Raw genomic sequence first — 23,466 nt, 5'->3', positions numbered from 1 at the left:
TTCTCCCTTTATTTTTATTTTTTTAATATGGGAGACAAGTGATTAAATCAGGCCCACTATATCACAGTATAGTTTCTGTGGCACAAAATGAATGACAGATACCACAGACACGACTGGCACAGATGCACAGATTTGGCAATATTATTCTCCCTTTATTTTTATTTTTTTATATGGTAGACTAGTGATTAAATCAGGCCCACTATATCACAGTATAGTTTCTGTGGCACAAAATGACTAACAGAGATACCACAGACACGACTGGCACAGATGCACAGATTTGGCAATATTATTCTCCCTTTATTTTTATTTTTTTTTATATGGGAGACAAGTGAATAAATCAGGCCCAATGTATGACAGTATAGTTTCTGTGGCACAAAATGACTGACAGAGAAACCACAGACATGACTGGCACAGATGCACAGATTTGGTAATATTATTCTCCCTTTATTTTTATTTTTTTATATGGGAGACTAGTGATTAAATCAGGCCCACTATATCACAGTATAGTTTCTGTGGCACAAAATGACTGACAGAGATACCACAGACACGACTGGCACAGATGCACAGATTTGGCAATATTATTCTCCCTTTATTTTTATTTTTTTATATGGGAGACTAGTGATTAAATCAGGCCCACTATATCACAGTATAGTTTCTGTGGCACAAAATGACTGACAGAGAAACCACAGGCATGACTGGCACAGATGCACAGATTTGGCAATATTATTCTCCCTTTATTTTTATTTTTTTTATATGGGAGACTAGTGATTAAATCAGGCCCACTATATCACAGTATAGTTTCTGTGGCACAAAATGACTGACAGAGAAACCACAGGCACGACTGGCACAGATGCACAGATTTGGCAATATTATTATCCCTTTATTTTTATTTTTTTGATGGAAGACACTTGCAAGAAACCATAACGCAGGATACGCATCAGTTGAGCTCCAAGTAGGGGCTCTTCATAGGGAGCAGATCTCATTCTTTGTTTTAGCTAACATTTCTCATCCTATTCTCCTTGGCCTTCCGTGACTGCGACTCCACGAACCTATTCTAGATTGGCATAAGGGCAACATTCTTCGTTGGGGAGATTCCTGTCGGTCTCGTTGTCTGCTGCCGGTGTGTCCTGTGGGTGTTCCCACTCCCTCTCCCATTCCCTCCGGGTTGCCTTCTGCTTATTCTTCTTTTTCGGATGTTTTTGATAAAAAGGAGGTGGAGTCCCTTCCTCCGCATCGTCCTTACGACTGCCCTATAGATCTTGTTCCTGGTGCCACACCTCCCAGGGGTAGAATCTACCCTCTCTCGCCTGCGGAGACTCAAGCTATGTCAGACTATGTTCAAGAGAATCTAACTAGAGGTTTCATTCGGAAATCTTCTTCTCCAGCTGGAGCAGGTTTCCTTTTTGTGAAGAAGAAGGATGGTACTCTTCGCCCCTGTATTGATTACAGGGGTTTAAACAGCATCACGGTGAAGAACAAGTATCCCTTACCTCTAATCTCTGAACTTTTCGACCGTCTGAGAGGAGCACGAATCTTCACCAAGCTTGATCTCCGGGGAGCCTACAACTTGGTTTGCATCCGTGCGGGAGACTAGTGGAAGACCGCATTCAACACTCGGGATGGACACTACGAGTATTTGGTAATGCCTTTTGGGCTTTGTAATGCGCCTGCAGTGTTCCAAGAGTTCGTTAATGACATTTTTCGAGACTGTCTCTATACAGTGTTGTGGTCTATTTGGATGACATCCTTGTCTTCTCCCCTGATCTATCCACCCATCGACAAGACGTCCGCCGAGTCTTACTTCGACTAAGAGAAAATCATCTTTTCGCTAAGATTGAAAAATGCATCTTCAAACAGTCTTCCGTGCCTTTCCTAGGTTAGATCGTGTCCGAGGATGGTCTGACTATGGATCCTGAGGTGTCTGCTGTACTGAATTGGCCCTGTCCATCAGGAGTAAAGGCTATTCAACGATTTCTGGGCTTTGCCAATTATTACAGGCAATTTATTCCTCACTTCTCTTCTCTGTCCAAGCCAATCTCTGCTCTGGTCCGTAAGGGGGTCGATCCCAATCTTTGGCCATCGGAGGCTGAAACAGCCTTTCAAACTCTGAAGCAAGAGTTTGCCTCTGCATCAGTGCTTCATCGACCTGATTCGAATAGGCCATTCATTCTGGAAGTGGATGCATCCTCTTTTGGAGCCGGAGCTGTACTTCTCCAGAAGTCTAACTCAGGTCGATTAGTTTCTTGTGGTTTTTTCTCCAAGGCATTTTCTCCTCCTGAACGTAATTATTCCATCGGTGACAGAGAATTGCTTGCCATCAAATTGGCCTTGGAGGAGTGGTGGTATCTTCTTGAGGGGGCTGTTCATCCTTTTGTTATTTTTACTGACCACAAGAATCTAGCCTATGTTCAATCAGCCCAAAGGCTGAATCCTCAACAAGCCAGATGGTCCTTGTTCTTCGGACGTTTCGATTTCGAGCTACATTTCCGACCTGAAGATAAGAACATCAGAGCTGATGCCCTGTCACGGTCTTTTCAACTGTCAGATGTAGAGGAGAGACCTGCACACATTCTTGACCCAGCTAAGATTGTTTCTTTGGCTCCTCTCGATGTAATCACGCTGCCTCCGGGAAAGACCCTCGTTTCTAATTGTGACAAGTTGAAGGTCTTACGTTGGGGTCATTCCTCCCAGTTCGCCGGACATGTCGGAGGTAAGAAGACCCTCTCCCTAATTTCTCGCCATTATTGGTGGCCTTCTCTTCGTCAGGATGTGTTAAATTTCGTTGCTTCCTGTTCCACGTGTGCTCGGAATAAGGTTCCTCGAAAGCTGCCTTCTGGGTCTCTGCTTCCACTTCCTGTGCCATCTGTTCCCTGGACTCATATCGCTATGGACTTTGTCACCGATTTACCGAGGTCCTCTAATTGCACTGCAATTCTGGTGGTGGTAGACAGATTTTCCAAGATGGCCCACTTCATCTCTCTACCTGGACTCCCATCTGCTGCTGACCTTGCGAAGATTTTTTTACTTAAAGTTTTTCGGCTCCACGGATTCCCTCAGCATATTGTCTCTGACCAAGGAGTCCAGTTTACCTCCCGTTTTTGGAGAGCGCTTTGTGGTCTTATGAAGGTATTGCTAGATTTTTCTTCTGCTTATCATCCCCAGTCCAATGGTCAGGTGGAGCGTGTTAATCAAATCCTCATCTCTTATCTTCGTCATTTTACCAACGCTCACCATGATGACTGGGTGTCTCTTCTTCCTTGGGCAGAATTCGCCTACAATAACCACACTAGCGAATCTTCATCTAAGTCTCCCTTTTTTATTGTTTTTGGGCAACATCCCGGCATTCCTCTCCCTGTTCTCCCCACCTCAGGCGTATCGGCGGCGGATACCTTGTCCCAGGAGTTTTCCCAAATTTGGCAGGAGACTAAAGAGGCCCTTGAAAAGGACAGTAGCAGAATGAAAAGGTATGCTGATAAAAAGCATTTGGATGTCCCTCCTTATCAACCAGGCGATAAGGTCTGGCTTTCCTCTCGCTACATCCGACTCAAAGTTCCCCTCTCAGAAGTTGAGTCCACGTTACATCGGTCCCTTTGAGATTTCTAGTCGAATTAATAACGTAGCATACAAATTGAAATTGCCCGCTTCCCTTCGCATTCCTAATGCTTTTCATTTATCACTCCTCAAACCTGCAATTTTCAATCATTTTCATTCTGTCTCGTCACGTTCTCGCCAACCTATTTCTTCCGATGCCTCTTTTGAAGTTAAGAATATTCTTGCTAAGAAATCTGTTAAGGGCAAGACCTTTTATTTGATTGACTGGAAGGGGTTTGGACCCGAGGAGAGGTCTTGGGAGCCTCTTGAAAATATCAATGCTCCGCTAGTCTTAAAGAGGTTTCTTTCTAGTTCTAAAGGGAGGGGGGGTAAAAGAGGGGGTACTGTTACACCACGCGATAATAACCTGTCCGGCCGGCGCGCTCCCGACGCTCCTCCTCGCTCCTCTCCGTCTGGATTCCCTGGCGTTCATCCCATGCGCAGACGTGCTCCTTTCACCGCTGGGACTTCTGGGAGGTCGTGACCCGCTGGCTCCGCCCCCAATATGGCGGCACCCATCGGGTATTTCTCCCCTGCATCGCACCAGGTAAGACGCCTTGCGTCTAATGCGTTTGCTGGTTTTCCATCAGCATTCCCTTAGGTTCCCTGGCTCTGATCCCTGCTATCGTCACTGTGTCTCTTACCTTCTCTGTTTGCCTTGTCCTGCCAGTCCTATGTTCCTGCCGTGTCCTGCCAGTCCTGTGTTCCTGTGTTGTGAATTAGACTTTTTGGCTCCCTCTTGTGGTCACTAGTGGTATGACTCTGGGATTGTCTTTTTTCTGTTTGGCTCTCACCTGGGTCGTTAGTCCAGGGGTGTCGCTATATTAACTTCCTGGATCCTTAGTCCAGTGCCTGGCATCGTTGTAATCAGATCCTTCTGTTGCTCCTGTCTGCTGGTCCTGGCTCTTGCAAAATTAAGCTAAGTCTTGCTTCTTTGTTTTTTGAGTTACTTGCTTTGCTACTATTTTTGTCCAGCTTGTACTAAATGTGATTTCTGACCTTGCTGGAAGCTCTAGGGGGCTGGTGTTCTCCCCCCGGCCGTTAGACGGTTCGGGGGTTCTTGAATATCCAGCGTGGATATTTTAATAGGGTTTTTGCTGACCATATAAGTCATCTTACTATATTCTGCTATTAGCTAGTGGGCCTCTCTTTGCTAAATACCTAGCTCATTCTTATGTTTGTCTTTTCCTCTTACCTCACCGTTAATATTTGTTGGGGGCTTGTATCCAACTTTTGGGGTCTTTTCTCTGGAGGCAAGAAAGGTCTTTCTTTTCCCTTCTAGGGTTAGTTAGTTCTCCGGCTGGCGCGAGACGTCTAGAACCAACGTAGGCACGTTCCCCGGCTACTTCTATTTGTGGTGCTAGGATTAGATATATGGTCAGCCCAGTTACCACTGCCCTATGAGCTGGTTTTTTGTGTTTGCAGACTTGGTATTTATTCCTGAGACCCTCTGCCATTGGGGTCATAACATTCCTGCTGTGTCCAGCCAGTCCTGTGTTCCTGCCGTGTCCAGCCAGTCCTGTGTTCCTGCCGTGTCCTGCTGTCATGTCGGACACTGTTCAGACCAGGTCGTCTGACAGACAGTGGTAATTCCTCGTTTGACCACTGTTTGCTCATTGGCGTCGGCTAGTTTTCGTCTGGCTGCTCCGGGGTTAATTTATCTGATCCTCGGATTGGAAGCTGGGCCATGCCCATTTCCTTTAAATGGTTCTCCTGGTCTTTGGGCGTCGCCGATTATAGCTTCTGTCTTATCCGTAGTTATCTCGGTCCGGAGTGGAGAGCTGGTTGTTGGAGAATCGTTGCTGGTGGTGTATTTTCCTTTGTCTTATTTACTCCTTCCTATATTTGTATTTATTTTGCCCTGCACATTTATAGCGTATTCCTGATTGACTGCGGCGTGGTGTATATTTTCCTTTATCCTTGTTTGTTATAACTGTGGGTATTGGTCTATTGCATTCACTGGGTGGTGGGCGGTGGTATTCAGTCTAGGGCTGAATCAGGAGTCAGGGTGAGGATGGAGGCCTGGACATGCACACCTTCAGTGTAAACTTCAGGTAGAGGGTCAGACAGGGTTTCCCTAGTCTGAGGGAAATTGCAGGGGCCCGGTGTTGTGAATTCTGTTTGTGGGCTCCCCCGGTGGTGTTTTATGGTAGTGCTACTTATTTGCCTTCTTCTATCCTTGATCACCTGTTGACACCCATTAGGGGAGTTTCCTATTTAAGGCTGCTTGGCTGCTGGTCTGATGCCGGCCAACAATGTATCAGTAGCATTCTGTTGCATTCTCCTGCCTCAAGATCCTGTTCAGCTAAGTTGAATTTTGTTTCTAGTTGATTCTATTTTTGTCCAGCTATTTGCAATGTGACTCTCTGTAGCTGGAAGCTCTCGTGGACTGGAATTGCCACTCCAGTGGCATGAGTTGTCACTGGAGTTTTAAAGTAATTTCAGGATGGTGTTTTTGAGTAGTGTTTTGAAGTTGACCGTGAAGTGACTCTTTCCTGTACTTCTGCTATCTAGTAAGCGGACCTCACTGTGCTAAATCTGCTGTTCATCCTACGTATGTCTTTTCCTCTTGACTCACCGTCAATATCTGTGGGGGGCTGCTATCTCCTTTTGGGGTTCATCTCTGGAGGTAAGGCAGGCCTGTATATTCCTCTGATAGGGGTAGTTAGATCTCCGGCTGGCGCGTGGTGTCTAGGGCATCGTAGGAAACACTCCCCGGCTACTTCCAGTGTCGTGTCAGGTTCAGGTCACGGTCACTTTAGTTCCCATCACCCGAGAGCTAGTCCGTTGTTATTTTGATTTCCCTGCCATTGGGAAAATCATAACAGTTTGGCCGGCCAAATGTGTTAAAACTATGCACTAAAGCAGGAAAGGATATGAAAAGGTTTTTTTTTTCCTTCTGTGTTTGGAAAGTGCACCTTAGTGCTTATTTGTACTCCTTGCTTAAACTGCAGTCTTCAGCCTTTTTTTTTTTTTCCTCTCCTCTTAATCTCTGAATGGCTTTGGTTACACCTGTTTGAATCATGGATCCACAGAGTTTGGTTGCAGGTCTGAATAACCTGGCTACAAAGGTCCAGAACTTACAAGATTTTGTTATACGTGCTCCAATGTCTGAACCTAAGATTCCTATGCCTGAATTTTTTACCGGAGACAGATCCCGTTTTTTGAATTTCAGAGAGAATTGTAAATTGTTTTTGTCTCTGAAATCTCACTCTGCTGGTGATCCTGCGCAACAGGTTAAAATTGTTATTTCTCTATTGCGGGGTGACCCACAAGGTTGGGCATTTGCATTGTCGCCAGGGGATCCTGCGTTATTAAATGTAGATGCGTTTTTTCTGGCTTTGGGGTTGCTTTATGAAGAACCTAATTTAGAGATTTTGGCTGAGAAAGCCTTGATAGCTCTTTCTCAAGGGCAAGATGAAGCTGAGATATACTGCCAAAAATTTCGTAAATGGTCGGTGCTTACTAAATGGAATGAGTGCGCTCTAGCAGCTAATTTCAGAGAAGGTCTCTCTGATGCCGTGAAGGATGTCATGGTGGGGTTCCCTGTGCCTACAGGTCTGAATGATGCCATGAAATTGGCTATCCAGATTGATCGGCGTTTACGGGAGCGCAAATCTGTGCACCATATGGCGGTATCTTCTGAGCAAAAATCTGTGCACCATATGGCGGTATCTTTTGAGCAAAAACCTGTGCACCATATGGCGGTATCTTCTGAGCAAAAACCTGTGCACCATATGGCGGCATCTTCTGAGCAAAAACCTGTGCATCATTTGGCGGTGACCTCTGAAAAGGCACCAGAGCATATGCAATGCGATAGTGTATTGTCTAGAGGCGAACGACAGAATTACAGGCGCAAAAATGGGTTGTGCTTCTATTGTGGAGATCCAGCTCATGTTATATCAGCATGCTCTAAACGCATAAAGAAGGTTGATAAAAAGGTTGATAAATCTTTTTCTATGGGTACCTTGCAGTCTAAATTTCTTTTGTCCGTGACATTGATTTGTACTTTATCATCTGTTACTGTGGATGCTTATGTGGATTCTGGCGCCGCTCTGAGTCTCATGGATTGGTCCTTTGCCAAGCGTTGTGGGTTTGATTTAGAGCCTCTGGAGGTTTCTATTCCCTTAAAGGGTATTGATTCTACACCTTTGGCTAGCAATAAACCACAATATTGGACACAAGTGACTATGCATCTGTCCCCAGACCATCAGGAGATTATTCGTTTCCTTGTGTTACATAATCTACATGACGTATTAGTACTTGGATTACCATGGTTACAAATTCATAATCCAGTCTTGGACTGGAGATCAATGTCTGTGCTGAGCTGGGGATGTCAGGGGATTCATGGGGATGCACCTTTGGTTCCCATTTCTTCATCTACTCCCTCTGAGATCCCAGCATTTCTGTCAGATTTTTATGATGTCTTTCAGGAGCCTAAAACTGATTCTCTCCCTCCTCACAGAGAGTGTGACTGCGCTATTGAGTTGATTCCCGGTAGTAAATTTCCTAAGGGTCGCTTGTTTAATTTGTCTGTACCTGAACATACTGCTATGCGGGAGTATATCAGAGAATCTTTGGAAAAGGGTCATATTCGCCCCTCTTTGTCTCCACTGGGGGCAGGGTTTTTCTTTGTGGGTAAAAAGGATGGTTCATTGAGACCTTGTATCGACTATCGACTTCTGAATAAGATTACAGTTAAATACCAGTATCCGTTACCTTTACTGACTGATCTTTTTGCTCGCATAAAGGGGGCGAAGTGGTTCACTAAGATCGATCTACGTGGTGCGTATAATTTGGTGCGGATTAAGCAGGGGGGATGAGTGGAAGACCGCATTTAATACGCCTGAAGGCCATTTTGAGTATTTGGTAATGCCTTTCGGTCTCGCGAATGCCCCTTCCGTTTTTCAGTCCTTTATGCACGATACTTTCCGTGAATATCTGGATAAATTTATGATTGTGTATTTGGATGATATTTTGATTTTTTCGGAGGACTGGGAATCTCATGTTCAACAGGTCAGGAGAGTTTTTCAGGTTTTACGAGCTAATTCTCTATTTGTGAAGGGCTCAAAGTGTATTTTTGGGGTTCAGAGAATTTCCTTTTTGGGATATATTTTTTCCCCTTCATCTATGGAGATGGACCCTGTTAAGGTTCAGGCTATTTGTGATTGGGTACAACCTACTTCTCTAAAGAGTCTTCAGCAATTCTTGGGATTTGCTAATTTCTATCGCCGATTCATAGCGGGTTTTTCTGCCATTGCTAAACCTTTGACTGATTTGACCAAGAAGGGTGCTGATGTTGCTAATTGGTCCTCTGCGGCTGTGGAGGCCTTTCGGGAGCTTAAGCGCCGCTTTTCTTCTGCTCCTGTGTTGCGCCAGCCTGATGTTTCGCTCCCGTTCCAGGTTGAAGTAGATGCTTCCGAGATCGGAGCAGGTGCAGTTTTGTCGCAGAAAGGTCCTGACTGCTCAGTGATGAGACCATGTGCGTTTTTCTCTCGAAAGTTTTCGCCCGCTGAGCGAAATTATGATGTTGGAAATCGGGAGCTCTTGGCCATGAAGTGGGCATTTGAGGAGTGGCGTCATTGGCTTGAGGGTGCTAGACACCAGGTGGTGGTCTTGACTGACCACAAAAATCTAATTTATCTTGAGTCAGCCAGGCGTCTGAATCCTAGACAGGCGCGCTGGTCGTTGTTTTTCTCTCGATTTAACTTTGTGGTTTCATATCTGCCTGGGTCTAAGAATGTGAGGGCGGATGCCCTCTCTAGGAGTTTTGAGCCTGACTCGCCTGGTGATTCCGAACCTACTGGCATCCTGAAGGATGGGGTGATATTGTCAGCTGTCTCCCCAGACCTGCGGCGCTCTTTGCAGGAGTTTCAGGTGGATAGGCCTGATCGCTGTCCGCCTGGTAGACTGTTTGTCCCTGATGACTGGACCAGTAGAGTTATTTCGGAGGTTCACTCTTCCGCGTTGGCAGGTCATCCTGGAATTTTTGGCACCAGGGATCTGGTGTCTAGGTCCTTCTGGTGGCCTTCCTTGTCTCGAGATGTACGTATTTTTGTGCAGTCTTGTGATGTTTGTGCTCGGGCTAAGCCCTGCTGTTCCCGGGCCAGCGGGTTGTTGTTGCCCTTGCCTATTCCTAAGAGGCCTTGGACGCACATCTCTATGGACTTTATTTCTGACCTTCCTGTTTCTCGTAGGATGTCCGTCATCTGGGTGGTGTGTGACCGTTTTTCCAAGATGGTTCACTTGGTACCTTTGCCCAAATTGCCCTCCTCCTCTGAGCTGGTCCCTCTATTTTTTCAGAATGTTGTGCGTTTGCATGGTATTCCTGAGAATATAGTGTCTGACAGGGGTACTCAGTTTGTGTCTAGATTTTGGCGGGCGTTCTGTGCCAGGATGGGCATCGACTTGTCTTTTTCGTCTGCATTCCATCCTCAGACTAATGGCCAGACTGAGCGTACTAATCAGACCTTGGAGACTTACTTGAGGTGTTTTGTGTCCGCTGATCAGGACGATTGGCTTGATTTTTTGCCATTGGCAGAGTTTGCCCTTAACAATCGGGCCAGTTCTGCCACTTTGGTTTCTCCATTTTTTTGTAATTCAGGGTTTCACCCTCGCTTTTCGTCCGGTCAATTGGAGTCTTCGGATTGTCCTGGAGTAGATGCTGTGGTTGATAGAATGCATCAGATTTGGGGACAGGTTGTGGACAATCTGAAGTTGTCCCAGGAGAAGACTCAACAGTTCACTAATCGTCATCGGCGTGTCGGTCCTCGTCTTTGTGTTGGGGACCTGGTTTGGTTGTCTTCTCGATTTGTTCCTATGAAGGTCTCGTCTCCTAAGTTTAAGCCTCGGTTTATCGGCCCTTATAGGATTCTGGAGGTTCTTAATCCTGTGTCCTTTCGTTTGGACCTCCCAGCATCTTTTACTATTCATAATGTTTTTCATCGGTCATTGTTGCGGAGGTATGAGGTGCCGGTTGTTCCGTCTGCTGATCCTCCTGCTCCTGTGCTGGTTGAGGGTGAGTTGGAGTATGTGGTGGAAAAGATCTTGGACTCCCGTGTTTCCAGACGGAAACTTCAGTATCTGGTTAAGTGGAAAGGCTATGGTCAGGAGGATAATTCTTGGGTGACAGCATCTGATGTTCATGCTCCTGATTTGGTTCGTGCATTTCATAGTGCTCATCCAGATCGCCCTGGTGGTTCTGGTGAGGGTTCGGTGCCCCCTCCTTAAGGGGGGGGTACTGTTGTGAATTCTGTTTGTGGGCTCCCCCGGTGGTGTTTTATGGTAGCGCTACTTATTTGCCTTCTTCTATCCTTGATCACCTGTTGACACCCATTAGGGGAGTTTCCTATTTAAGGCTGCTTGGCTGCTGGTCTGATGCCGGCCAACAATGTATCAGTAGCATTCTGTTGCATTCTCCTGCCTCAAGATCCTGTTCAGCTAAGTTGAATTTTGTTTCTAGTTGATTCTATTTTTGTCCAGCTATTTGCAATGTGACTCTCTGTAGCTGGAAGCTCTCGTGGACTGGAATTGCCACTCCAGTGGCATGAGTTGTCACTGGAGTTTTAAAGTAATTTCAGGATGGTGTTTTTGAGTAGTGTTTTGAAGTTGACCGTGAAGTGACTCTTTCCTGTACTTCTGCTATCTAGTAAGCGGACCTCACTGTGCTAAATCTGCTGTTCATCCTACGTATGTCTTTTCCTCTTGACTCACCGTCAATATCTGTGGGGGGCTGCTATCTCCTTTTGGGGTTCATCTCTGGAGGTAAGGCAGGCCTGTATATTCCTCTGATAGGGGTAGTTAGATCTCCGGCTGGCACGTGGTGTCTAGGGCATCGTAGGAAACACTCCCCGGCTACTTCCAGTGTCGTGTCAGGTTCAGGTCACGGTCACTTTAGTTCCCATCACCCGAGAGCTAGTCCGTTGTTATTTTGATTTCCCTGCCATTGGGAAAATCATAACAGCCCGGGTTATTAGCTCTCGCCCTCCTTGTCTCCCCATGACATTATAATCAGCCTAACAACAACAAAAAAAAAAAAAGAAAAGGGGTTCCTTTTTTTTTTTTTTCTTCTCTGTGTTTTGTCATGGATCCCATGACTTCTGTTGTGAACTATATTTCTTGGCTCCCTCTTGTGGTCACTAGTGGTATTACATTTGGATCATCTTTCTCCAGGTTGGTACCCACCTGGTTCGTTAGGCCTTGGGTGTTCCTATTTAGACTTCCTGGAAACTCAGTCTAGTGCCTGGAATCGATGTAGTCAGTCTATGTCTGTTTGCTCCTGACTCCTGGTCTCCTGTTCTTTGCAAGATAAGCTAAGTCCTGCTTTCTTATTTTTGTTTATTCACTTTGCTTCTATTTTGTTCCAGCTTGTTCATAATGTGATTCCTGATTTTTGCTGGAAGCTCTAGGGGGCTGATATTCTCCCCCCACACCGTTAGTCGGTGCGGGGGTTCTTGGATTTTCAGCGTGGATATTTTTGTAGGGTTTTTGCTGACCGTATAAGTCTCCTTCCTATTTTCTGCTATTAATTAGTGGGCCTCTCTTTGCTAAATCTAGTTCATTCTTACGTTTGTCTTTTCTTCTTACCTCACCATTATTATTTGTTGGGGGCTTGTATTATAACTTTGGGGTCCTTTCTCTTGAGGCAAGTGAGGTCTTATTTTCTCTGAAAGGGTTAGTTAGTTCTCCGGCTGGTGCGAGACATCTAGAATCAACGTAGGTACGTTCCCCGGCTACTTCTAGTTGTTGTGCTAGGATTAGATATACGGTCAGCCAAGTTACCACCTCCCTATGGGCTGTTTTTTGTGTTTGCGGACTTAGCTGGAACTTCTGAGATCCTCTACCACTAGGATCATAACAGACTTCCATAACCCGCCAGTTGGAGGCACTGTCCCTACAGGTCACTAAGTTGAGGGGAGCAGTGCAGCAACAGGGACTAGCAGTATCTAATATACAAGCTGGAGCGACAGAAGGAGTTAATGAGCCCAAGTTTCCTTTGCCTGAAAAATTTGCTGGGGAACGCAGTAAATTTGTTTCTTTTCGTGAAGCTTGCAAACTGTATTTCCGTATGCGCCCGATCTCCTCTGGTAATGAGGCTCAACGTGTGGGCCTGGTGTTGTCATTATTAAGCGGGGATCCCCAAGCATGGGCATTTTCGTTGCCGTCTGATTCTGCTGCATTTAACTCAGTGGAGAGTTTCCTTTCTGCTCTAGGACACATTTATGACGATCCAGACAGAATGGCTCTAGCTGAATCTAAGTTACGCACTATTTGCCAGGGGGACCGTGTTGCAGAGGATTACTGTTCTGAATTTTGCCGCTGGGCAGTTGACACTCAGTGGAATGAGCCAGCATTGCGGAGACACTTTATTCATGGAGTTTCTAATAGGGTTAAAAAAGCCCTCCTGATGTACGAGACTCCTGCTTCACTAGATTCTGCTATGAGTCTTGTTGTCCGCATTGATCGCCGTTTGTGTCAGGGGAATCATGAGATGCCGCCTGTGGGTGAAGGTTTAGGTTCACGTGAGGTTGCTGCAGGTGAGCCCACTGAATCTATGCAAATCGCAGGGGTGTCACATGTTAAGAATCGTACCCCTGTACTCAGGAAGCAGGGAGCCTGTTTTTTTCTGCAGTAAAACTGGTCATTTTATTAATATCTGTCCTCTGCTGTTAAAGAAAAACGCAGCGGCGGAAAACTTCTGAGATCAGAGGGAGTGGAGGAGTCCAATCTGAGCTTATGTATATCCTCCATGATGATTTCTCAGTGCATGCTCCCTGCCAAAGTTGTTGTCGCTGGCAGAGAGATACCAATCACTATTTTTGTGGATAGTGGTTCCGCCACAAATCTCATTGATGAGGAGTTTGCACGCACTGCTGGTTTTAAGATTGAAAAACTGCCTCATCCTATCCGTGTGGTCACCATCAATTCTGCTCCTCTTCCACAGGGGGAGATTACTGAGTTCGTGGCTGAGGTTAAACTCCACATTGGGGTTCTTCATTTCGAGCAGGTCACATGTAAGGTGCTCAAGAGTCCTCCGGCACAATTGGTTCTGGGTTTTCCATGGTTGTCTACACACAACCCGGTGATTGACTGGAAAACTCAGGACATAATCCAGTGGAGTGATTTCTGTCAGGAGAATTGCCTGGCCACATGTGTGTCCGCTGTGATTTCAAGCGTTCCTGAGTCACTTCAGGATTATGCGGATGTGTTCTCTGAGAAGGGTTGTTCAGAGTTGCCACCACACCGCTCCTATGACTGTTCTATCAGGTTTAAACCAGGGGCCAAGTTGCCTAAAGCAAGGATGTTCAACATCTCCGGTCCGGAGAGACAAGCGCTCAAGGATTACATTTCTGAAAGTTTGAGCAAAGGGCACATCAGGCCGTCATCCTCGCCGGTGGCAGCAGGGGTCTTCTTCGTGAAGAAGAAAGATGGCGGATTATGCCCGTGTTTGGATTTCAGGGAGTTGAACCAGATTACGGTTCGTGATCCATACCCTATGCCACTGATACCTGACTTGTTCAACCAGGTGGCAGGTGCTAAGTGGTTTACCAAGCTTGACCTCAGGGGGGCATACAACCTCATAAGAGTCCGTCAAGGTGATGAGTGGAAGACGGCTTTTAATACCCCTGAGGGTCATTTTGAAAATTTGGTGATGCCTTTTGGGTTAACTAACGCACCTGCAGTGTTCCAACATTTCATCAATGATGTGTTCTCGCATGTTTTGGGGAAATTCGTTATCGTGTACCTAGATAACATCCTCATATATTCTTGCGACAGTGATGCTCATTTAGATCATGTCAGGCAGGTATTACAGCTTCTCAGAGAGAATAACCTGTATGCTAAACTTGAGAAATGTGTATTTTTTGCTCAAGAGTTGCCGTTCTTGGGTTATATTGTGTCTGCTTCTGGTTTTAAAATGGACGCCGCTAAGGTGCAAGCGGTGCTGCACTGGGAATGTCCTGATAACCTGAAAGCACTTCAGCGGTTCCTTGGGTTTTCTAACTACTATAGGAAATTTATCAAGGATTTTTCTATCATTGCTAAACCGCTAACTGACATGACTAAAAAGGGTACCAATTTCTCCATTTGGCCTGAGGCTGTTGTTCGCGCATTTGAATTTCTCAAGAAGAGTTTTGTTTCAGCCCCCATTCTTGTGCAGCCAGACGTATCTAAACCCTTTGTCGTGGAAGTCGATGCGTCTGAGGTTGGTGTGGGGGCGGTACTTTCTCAAGGCTCATCCTTGAGTGGTTTGCGTCCGTGCGCCTATTTCTCAAAAAAACTGTCGTCCACTGAACGTAACTACGATATCGGCAACAGGGAGTTGTTGGCTATTAAGTTGGCCTTTGAGGAATGGTGGCACTTCTTGGAGGGGTCGGTACATCAGGTCACTGTTATTACCGACCATAAGAATCTGCTGTATTTGGAGTCTGCCAAGCGTCTTTCTCCCTCGCTGGGCATTGTTTTTCACGCGGTTCAACTTTGTTGTCACTTACAGACCAGGGTCTAAAAATACTAAGGGTATGTCTCCATGTTCAGGATTGCATCAGGATTTGGTCAGGATTTTCCATCAGTATTTGTAAGCCAAAACCAGGAGTGGGTGATAAATGCAGAAGTGGAGCATATGCTTCTATTATACTTTTCCTCTGATTGTTCCACTCCTGGTTTTGGCTTACAAATACTGATGGAAAATCCTGACCAAATCCTGATGCAATCCTGAACGTGGAGACATACCCTAAGGCGGATGCTCTGTCCAGGTGTTTTCCGGGGGGAGAACCTTGGGAAGACCCAGTACCCATTCTCCAAAAGGGTGTTGTGGTTTCAGCCCTCACTACCGAGGTTGAGGCTGAGATTGCCGAGGCTCAGGAGGAGGTACCATCTGAGCTTCCCATCAACAAATCTTTTGTACTGCTTCATCTCCGCCTAAAGGTGTTGGCGGAGCATCATGATACTGTCCTGGCTGGCCACCCAGGGGTTAGAGGTACTTTGGAGTTGGTGTCACGTCGGTTTTGGTGGCCCAAAATCCGACAGGATGTGGTCTCATATGTGTCAGCTTGCACCACGTGCGCTAGGACGAAGACGCCCCGCTCCCATCCTGTTGGCACACTACTTCCTCTGGAGGTACCTAGTAAGCCGTGGATGGAAATCTCCATGAATTTCATCACTGATTTGCCTCCCTCAGCTGGGAACACGGTCATTTTGGTGATTGTGGATCGGTTTTCAAAAATGTCGCACTTTGTGTCTTTGCCTTCTTTACCTAACGCTAAGGCTCTTGCTCAGGTGTTTGTGCAGGAGGTGGTCAGGCTTCATGGAGTTCTGTCTGACATCGTGTCAGATAGGGGTACTCAGTTTGTAGCAAAATTTTGGAAAGCATTTTGCTCACGGCTGGGGATCAAGTTGTCTCATTCGTCTGCGTTTCATCCCCAGTCAAATGGTCAGACCGAGCGTATGAACCAAAATTTGGAGCAGAACTTGCGCTGCTTTGTCTCTGATAACCAGGAGGAGTGGTCTACCTTTCTTCCTTTGGCTGAGTTTGCCATCAATAATCACCGCCAGGAGTCGTCTGGGGAGTCTCCGTTTTTTTGTGTTTACGGGCTACATCCTCAGTTTTGTACGTTGAGTCAGAGAGGCTCTTCCGGCGTTCCGGAGGAAGATCAGTTAGGAACCCAATTGTCATCAGTCTGGAGGAGAGTGAAACAGTGCCTGTTGAGTGTGGGTGCTAGGTACAATTGTGTGGCTGACAGTAGGCGTGTGCCAGGTCCGGACCTGAGTGTGGATGACTGGGTGTGGTTATCCACAAAAAACATAAGACTCAAGATACCATCCCTTAAATTGGGTCCACGGTTTATTGGTCCATTTAGGGTCACCGCCATCATTAACCCAGTAGCGTACCGACTGGAGCTCCCTACGGTGTACAAAATACACAACGTGTTCCACAGGTCTCTTCTTAAGAAGGTGGTGGGTTCTGTGGATGCGGCGCCTATGCCACCTCCAGTCTTGGTGGATGGTAACCTAGAATTTGAAGTGTCCAGGGTGGTTGACTCTCGTGTGGTGCGCCGCACTTTACAATATTTGGTACACTGGCGTGGTTATGGGCCTGAGGAGAGGTCCTGGGTACCAGCCTCGGACATTCATGCGGATCGGCTGGTCAGGTGTTTTCATCGTTGCCATCTGGACAAGCCGGGTCCTATAAGCTGTGAGGGCCCTGGGGTCCCTCGTAGAAGGCGTGGTACTGTCATGTCGGACACTGTTCAGACCAGGTCATCTGACAGACAGTGGTAATTCTGCGTTTGACCACTGTTTGCTCATTGGCGTCGGCTAGTTTTCGTCTGGCTGCTCTGGGGTTAATTTATCTGATCCTCGGATTGGAAGCTGGGCCATGCCCATTTCCTTTAAATGGCTCTCCTGATCTTTGGGCGTCGCCGATTATAGCTTCTGTCTTATCCATAGTTATCTCGGTCCGGAGTGGTGAGCTGGTTGTTGGAGAATCGTTGCTGGTGGTGTATTTTCCTTTGTCTTATTTACTCCTTCCTATATTTGTATTTATTTTGCCCTGCACATTTATAGCGTATTCCTGATTGACTGCGGCGTGGTGTATATTTTCCTTTATCCTTGTTTGTTATAACTGTGGGTATTGGTCTATTGCATTCACTGGGTGGTGGGCGGTGGTGTTCAGTCTAGGGCTGAATCAGGAGTCAGGGTGAGGGTGGAGGCCTGGACATGCACACCTTCAGTGTAAACTTCAGGTAGAGGGTCAGACAGGGTTTCCCTAGTCTGAGGGAAATTGCAGGGGCCCGGGTTATTAGCTCTAGCCCTCCTTGTCTCCCCGTGACACCTGCCAGTCCTGTGCTCCTGCCGTATCCTGCCAGTCCTGTGTTCCTGCCGTGTCCTGCCAGTCCTGCGTTCCTGCCGTGTCCTGCCAGTCCTGTGTTCCTGCCGTGTCCTGCCAGTCCTGTGTTCCTGCCGTGTCCTGCCAGTCCTGTGTTCCTGCCGTGCCCTGCCAGTCCTGCATTTCCAGCCGTGACCTGTCAGTCCTGCGTTCCTGCCTCCATCGTTCCTGCCGTATCCAGTCGGCTCTGCGTTCCTGTCATACCTAGCCGGCCCTGTGGTCCTGCCATATCCTGCCAGTCCTGAGTCTCTGTTGTCTCCTTCAGTCAAGTGCAAGCATCCTACCGATTAGTGCCCAGTCCTTGCTTCCTCCATCTGTCCGGTACCTCCGCCATTCCAGCTTCTTCTGTTCCCTCTCTGCGCTATCCTCAGTCGTCCCTTTGGCTCCAGCTGTTGCGGCTTCTTCCTCCTTGGGCCTGTCCCTAACACTCCCTGTACAGGGGGTGGTACCATCTGGTTCACTCGTCCTCGGGGGGGGCTCTGAAGTCGTGACCCACAGGGTCCACTTCCTAGTCCTAATAGGGAGAGTGCACAAAAATACAGGCCCACTGTTTTACACTACACAGTTTCAGGGACCGAAAGTGGCTGGAAGATATTTTAAAAAAAAAAGGGACTGTACTACAATTACTATCTCCCTACAATAATCTCTGAAAAGTATGCAGGCAGCAATAAAAAGGACTGCTGCACACAAAAGTGTGGACAAACAAACAAGATAGCTGTGCAGAAAGAAAGGAGCAACAGGATTTTTGCTTTTAAAAAAGAAGTTGGTTTGCACAGCGGCGTACACACAGCAACGCAGCTATCAGGGAGCCTTATAAGCTACAGAGCTGATGCACAGAAATCTAGCCTCCACTGTCCCTGCAAAGAAAAGTTGGTGTTGGACAGTGGAAATCGCTACAGCACAAGCGGTTTGGGGGTTAATGTACCCTGCCTAACGCTATCCCTGCTTCTGACGAAGCGGCAGCAACCTCTCCCTATGCTCAGCTCGGCAGCAGTAAGATGGTGGTCGGTGTGCATGCCCCTTTATAGCCCCTGTGACGCCGCAGAAAGCAAGCCAATCACTGTCATGCCCTTCTCTAAGATGGTGGGGACTGAGACCTATGTCATCACGCTGCCCACACTCTGCGTCCATCTTCATTGGCTGAGAAAAGGTACTGAAAGCGTCATACGAAACGCGACTTTGGCGCAAAGATTGCCGACCGCGTGGCCGACCCCACACTGGGATCGGGTCGGGTTTCACGAAACCCGACTTTGCCAAAAGTCGTCGATTTATGAAAATGACCGATCCGTTTCGCTCAACCCTATTCGACACTATTCAGGCCCTGGTCTTCCTCCCAAGGGAGAAGTTCCTTTCTCTTCGGAGGGGCATCAAAGCCCTAAAGCATCCTACTCCTCTACATCTAAGGCTCGACATGAGAGTTCTGGGAAAGATTGTCGCTTCCATGGCAGCGGTCCGTTATGCTCAGTTCCATTCTTGCCCTCTCCAACTGGCCCTTCTGTCTGTTTGGGACAGGAGTCCACTTTCCCTAGACCGCCCCATTCTCCTCCCTCTCAATGTGAGACAGTCTCTCACTTGGTGGATGCTATCCACCTCCGTTCTGCATGGGAGGTCGTTTCTCCCTCTCCGCTGGCAGGTCACCACCAACGCCACTTTCCAGGGGTGGGGTGCGGTCTTTCTCCACCTCACAGCCCACAGTCGCTGGACTGCTCAAGAGGCACATCTCCCAATCAATCTCTTGGAGATCGGGACAATCTTCCTAGCCCTCCTCCGCTGGCAGTCCCTCCTCTCGGGAAAACCAGTCCGCATTCAGTCGGACAATGCCACAGCTGTGGCTTACATAAACCACCAGGGAGGGAAGTGGCATAAATTCAATGGTGGGCAGAGAACCACTTCCCCTCCATTTCAGCTGTACATATCCCAGGGGTGGACAATTGGGAAGCCGACTTCTTCAGCCGTCAGTGGCTCATGTCAGGCGAGTGGGCTCTTCTCCCCTCTGTCTTCGACCAGATTTGTCAAAGGTGGGGGCATGCCAGACGTCGACCTCATGGCCTCCCGAACAAACCACAAGGTTCTCCAGTATGTATCCAGATCTCAGGATCTGATGGCCGTCGGTTGCGACTCTCTCGTGAGCCCTGTTTCAGATGCCTTATCTGTTCCCTCCTCTCCCTTTGCTTCCAAGGGTCGCCAAAAAGATAAAGTCAGAGGGAGTTCCTGTTCTCTTAGTAGCTCCAGATTGGCCCTGCAGGGCCTGGTATGTGGAGCTAGTGAACATATTTTCATATGTCCCCTGGAGACTTCCAGACCATCTGGATCTTCTATCGCAGGGTCCCCTCTTCCACCCAAATTCTCGGTCTCTGAATTTAATGGTATGGCTGTTGAGGCCGCGGTCCTAAAGGATGCAGGTTTTTCTCAACTTGTCATACAGGACCACGATAGGGGCTAGGAAACCGGCATCTTCTCGTACAGTATCTACCATAGGTGTTGGAAGGCCTTTTTCAGATGGTGTGACGACAATGATCTGTCTCCTGTGGTTTTTCCCTGCCTTCACTTCTTGGCTTTCTTCAATCGGGTCTCGATTCGAACCTCTCTCTGAGCATGTTAAAAGGTCAAGTCTCGGCTCTGTCAATTCTTTTTCAAAGAGACCTAGCTTCTCTTCCCCAGGTGAGAACCTTCCTTCAGGGGGTTGCTCATATAGCACCTCCTTACCATCCTCCGGTTGATCCCTGGAACCTCAACCTCGTGCTCGGCGCCCTCCAGTGTGCGCCTTTTGAACCGATTCGGGACATTTCTTTCCCGCTTCTTTCTTGGAAAGTAGCTTTCTTGGTCACCATCACCTCGATCAGGAGAGTTTCTGAGTTGGTGACGTTGTCCTGTCGTTCTCCCTTCTTGATCCTACACCAAGACAAAGTTGTCGCCTCTCACGGTGATTTGCTCGTACCTGACCAAGACCCTCACAGGGGCAGACTTGAGAAAAGATCCAGGAAGAGGACTCTGTCTAGATCCTCATCAAGTTCACCAGATCACACTGCGTCAGCCGGAATATCCCTCTCTACCCATTCCCCCTCCTCGCAGGCGGATGTTGGGTCAGAGTTAGCTTCTCAGTCAGAGTCTGACTCGGATGCAGATCAGACCTCCAGGACGCAGGATATGGTTGATAGCCTTATTTCAGCTATTATTCAAACACTTGAGCTTAAGGAGGAAGAGGCAACCTCTCAAGACATCTCCGTTTCATTCAAATGGATGAAACATCCTTCTAGAGTTTTTCCCAACCACAGAGTTTGACAACACTGTCTAGACACTGGGAACATCCCGGTAAGCACTTTCCGGGAAGGAAACGTCTGGACACTTTATACCCTTTTGATTCTGACCTTGTTAACAAATGCTCCGAATCACCTAAGGTAGATCTGCCTGTGTCTAGATTATCCTCGCAGACAGTGTTGTCCATTCCTGATGCGGCGTCTCTAAAGGATCCCACGGACAGCCAAATTGAGGCCTTATCCAAATCTGCATTTGAAGCTTCTGGCGCCTCTCTCTGCCCTAGTTTCGCCTCTTCTTGGGTGGCGAAAGCTGTATCGGCCTGGGCCAAGATCCTGCGTAGAGGCATTGTAGCTTCGGCTCCTCCAGAGGAGCTCGCGGATTTAGCGGATCAGATTGCCCACGCAGGAAAATATCTCCTAAATGCCTCCTTGGATGTGGCTGCTTGCTCCACAAGGGCAAACAGTAACATCATTGCCATTTGCTGAGATCTGTGGCTGAAGGCGTGGAACGCAGACCCCGCTTCTAAAAAAAAATCTCTCTCGTCTGCCTTTCCGGGGCTCTAGGCTTTTTGGCACACAGCTGGACCAAATGATCTCGGACACCACTGGCGATAAGAGCATTTCTCTACCTCAAGCTAAACCCAGGCGTCTCTTCAATAGAAAGGGACCCCAGTCCTTTCGCCCCTTTTCGGTCATTCACCTTCTCAGGTGGTGCCTCTCAGCAAGACCGGTCTTCCACCCAAGAGGAATGTAGGAAACAGTCTTTCAGACCTACCCCTCACTGGAGAGCTAAAAGCCGCTCCGCTAAACCTTCCGGATCTCGCGGCCACAGATTTTCTTCTAAATGACGGGTCACCACCACCTGGAAATCATTCCAGGGTGGGAGGCAGGCTTCTTCTGTTCACAGAGGCTTGGTTATCGGTGGTCGACGACACCTGGGTCAGGGAGATCATTACATCGGGCTACAAAATAGAATTTTCTTTGCCCCCAGGAACACGCTTCTTCCTCTCTCGCCCACCCAAACAGCTGTACCATACCCCAGGGCTTCTCCAGGCTGTTGCTTCACTCCTCGCCTCAGGGGTAATCGTCCCAGTTCCTTACCACGAGCAGTTTTTGGGTTTTTACTCGAATCTGTTTGTAGTTCCGAAAAAAAACGGCTCTCTCCACCCGATTTTGGACCTCAAGCAGTTGAATCGCCATCTCCGGATTCGGCACTTCAAGATGGAGTCTCTGCGTTTGGTGATCGCTTCAATGGAACTGGGAGAATTTCTATGCTCTGTGGACATTCAGGATGCGTACTTACACATTCCTGTTTGTGTACAACATCAGACGTTCCTTCGTTTCGCGATCCAAGAACATCATTATTAATTCACACCTCTCCCGTTCTGCCTGTCGTCCGCTCCCAGGGTCTTTATGAACGTAATGGCAGTGGTCATGGCCATCCTTTGATCGCACGGGGATCCTCATAATCCCCTATCTTGAAGACCTCCTGGTCAAGGGTCCATCTCACTGGGACTGCGCCCAGAGTCTCCAGATCTGTTATAAACTTAGTGCTAAGTGCAGTGGAGATTAGTATCATGGGTCAGAAAAGAGGCCAAGAGACAACAGGTTAAGAGTTCAAGAATATTTATGATGGTATGCAGGTAAACAGCTATGACACAGCAGGTTAGTAGCAGACGGAGCTGGATAAGCAGTAAGCACATGTACAGACCGTGGAAGTCCAAGTATGTCAGGTCCAGAGACCTGGAGACCAGGCCAGACCTCCTAGCAGGGAACAGTCCAGCAGCAGAGACGAGTGCAGAGCAGATCCAGGGAAACAAGTCTTACGATAAAGAGACGTAGATCCGGAGACAGATGGGGTATCCCAATGTAACGAAGAAACCAGCAAGATAGCAGTTCTTCCAGCTTGATCACAAGTCCAGGAACAAGATACTCAAGCAATGAGTAATATACAGAGCTCCCTTATATACAGGTCCTTCTCAAAAAATTAGCATATAGTGTTAAATTTCATTATTTACCATAATGTAATGATTACAATTAAACTTTCATATACTATAGATTCATTATCCACCAACTGAAATTTGTCAGGTCTTTTATTGTTTTAATACTGATGATTTTGGCATACAACTCCTGATAACCCAAAAAACCTGTCTCAATAAATTAGCATATCAAGAAAAGGTTCTCTAAACGACCTATTACCCTAATCTTCTGAATCAACTAATTAACTCTAAACACATGCAAAAGATACCTGAGGCTTTTAAAAACTCCCTGCCTGGTTCATTACTCAAAACCCCCATCATGGGTAAGACTAGCGACCTGACAGATGTCAAGAAGGCCATCATTGACACCCTCAAGCAAGAGGGTAAGACCCAGAAAGAAATTTCTCAACAAATCGGCTGTTCCCAGAGTGCTGTATCAAGGCACCTCAATGGTAAGTCTGTTGGAAGGAAACAATGTGGCAGAAAACGCTGTACAACGAGAAGAGGTGACCGGACCCTGAGGAAGATTGTGGAGAAGGACCGATTCCAGACCTTGGGGAACCTGAGGAAGCAGTGGACTGAGTCAGGCATGTGCAGGAAATGGGCTACAGGTGCCGCATTCCCCAGGTAAAGCCACTTTTGAACCATAAACAGCGGCAGAAGCGCCTGACCTGGGCTACAGAGAAGCAGCACTGGACTGTTGCTAAGTGGTCCCAAGTACTTTTTTCTGATGAAAGCAAATTTTGCATGTCAT

Source organism: Ranitomeya variabilis, chromosome 5, assembly GCF_051348905.1.
Source record: "Ranitomeya variabilis isolate aRanVar5 chromosome 5, aRanVar5.hap1, whole genome shotgun sequence".
NCBI lineage: Eukaryota > Metazoa > Chordata > Amphibia > Anura > Dendrobatidae > Ranitomeya > Ranitomeya variabilis.
Note: the sequence above shows the minus strand (reverse complement) of the source record.